The sequence below is a fragment of the Aulostomus chinensis genome, chromosome 17 (assembly GCF_037954235.1).
Source record: "Aulostomus chinensis isolate RoL2024-O1b breed Wild chromosome 17, RoL_Achi_v1.0, whole genome shotgun sequence".
In the NCBI taxonomy this organism is placed as follows: Eukaryota; Metazoa; Chordata; class Actinopteri; order Syngnathiformes; family Aulostomidae; genus Aulostomus; species Aulostomus chinensis.
In genome coordinates, this window is record NC_141336.1 from 10841640 (window position 1) to 10843805 (window position 2166).

The window sequence follows — 2166 nt, forward strand, 5'->3', positions numbered from 1 at the left end:
CTAATGACAACATCCTTTGAGGCGAGTCAACAGAAGGACTCAGCACTGGGCTTACTGCAGTATCTGTCCTCCTCTGATATCATTCACTTCTCGCTTCCTCCGAGCCGCAGTTTTCACGGCCAGCAATCACGCAACACTTGTAATTCACTTCTGAAGCGACGGTACCGCACAAACGCAGCCATATTGCAGATTTAACTGCTTATTTCCGTATTTCCGCATCGTGCACGATGTGTCGTGATGATTTTTTTTCAGGGGGGGTAAGAAACAATAGAAATCCCGCATCTTTTCACGGTGTCTCATCTGAGAGGCACAGCGACGAGAGAAATCACGCAGGTTGCGTTTAAGTTGGATCATCATCATCAGCGGCAGCAGGATCAGATTTGGGGGGGGGGGGGGGGGGGTAGTGGCAGGGGGGAATAAGGAGGATATTTCCTCCGTGAATCACTCACCTTTGATGAATCCCCGCGCGTGTCCGCTGACGTTACAGCTGTCCGAGCGATGACAAACGGCTGGGGCCATCCATCACCACACCTCCCGCTCCTCTCCCGGTTCATTCAGTCTTCTGGAGAACTGCGGTTGTGGCCGCATATAGAAATGTAGGAGCACCCGCTCCGTTCGGCATCATCATCACCAGCAGCAGCAGCGACCCAGCGGCAGAGGACGGCAGAGCGCGAGCAGGCGCGCAGATGCCATGCGCGACCACCTACTATACTTTACGCATGTGCGCACGCACGCTGGTTAAAGGCGCACTACTACTACCGCTGCTGCTCCTCGGAGTTAGGATACCCAGCGTCACTGACTGGAGACGAAACAAGAAACACGGATTTTATTTAGTTTAAAGGGAAACTCCAGCCGGTGTTCGTGTGCTAAATTTTGAAACGTGGATTCACAAGACATTAAAAATAGATGTGTGATGTTGAGGGCCACGTTTGAACGCACACCTCAGCGAGTGAAGCGTCCCAGAATCCCTAAATGCCCACTTTGGTCAGCTTTCTACAATCTGGATTGGTTTAGAAATTCAGTTCTAGTGCTAATAATGTTTTCAAATATTTGAAACACTGTGCTTTGAAGAATAGCTGATGATATCATTTAAGGGTCATAAGGTAAAGGTCATTTCACACCACTATTGTCATATAATATAAAGGTGTTTTAATTTTGCACAGATTCTGTTTTTTGAATGACACTTGCAGTTTGCGTTTGTCAGGCCCACTTTTCCACATGCAGTGAGGCATTTCGAAGACTGAGTTGAGCAAGTTACTATGTGTTTGATATTTTTCCATCCAAAAAAATCATCAAAAATTCTTGAAATAACCCTTCCTGGGAAATCCAGAAGCCATGTCCACTGGAGGTTTAAACTTCTAATATTTGGTGGTTTTGCCATCACACAGTTATTTGTGTAAATGCAGGGTGTTAAAGGCATTAGATGCTTAATTTTACTGTCTTTTAAGAACACATTCTAAATCACAATTTGAAACAGATTTTCGGATGAATCTTTTTCTGATCTTAAGAAAATCAGGCAAGCAGAACCGGGAGGTGGACATCGGTGGTTTTATGTCAGTTGTACATTACTGAGTCAAGTTTATCGACAATTTGCCGATGTGAACGTGACAGTGTAGAGTAAAATGAAATATATTTGGTTCAGAAGTTGGGAGTATAAACTTAGAGCATTAAAATTTTACATTTCGGATTGACGGAAGATGCAAGTACCCACCAGTGTGTGGTGTATGTTGTGTAAAGTAGTGTAAAACTAAATTGTTTTAACTGGTGCAAAGTTATTGTTGGGGTTTTCAATATTTAGCCTTATTTATCTTCCCTAATGTCATCACAGACACGGAATTTAAATTCCAAATACTGAGATTTACCTTCGGCAACTTCTTGTATGAGAGCTTGAATGTAAAGGAGGAATTTACAAACTTTGACTGACCTGCAAATATCCTGATGAGTCTTAAAAACAAGACGAAGGTGAGCAATTTGTCCCCTAAGCAGAAGGATGTAAAAACTGTTGTTTTTTTTCTGAAGAGACCAAGATGACACGTTGTCATTTTCAATCTTTGGAAGACTCGTTCAAAACCTCAGAAGAATGTTTTTAGAAGGACCTCAACCTTGTAATCTGCTTTTGAATACACCAGAAAAAGAACCCCCTGAAAACACACCAAATACATCTTC

General features: G+C 43.2%; 1 protein-coding gene across 5 annotated transcripts in view; it reads right to left on the reverse strand.

Moving 5' to 3' along the window:
- Window positions 1-652, reverse strand: part of dtnbb (dystrobrevin, beta b) — a 36178-nt gene extending 35526 nt beyond the window's left edge. For all 5 annotated transcript variants that reach the window (XM_086182514.1, XM_086182516.1, XM_086182515.1 and 2 more), the window contains exon 1: window positions 450-652. The gene's annotated coding sequence lies outside the window, so the exon portion shown is untranslated. The remainder of the gene's footprint in view (window positions 1-449) is intronic.
- Between the last annotated feature and the right edge of the window lie 1514 nt (window positions 653-2166).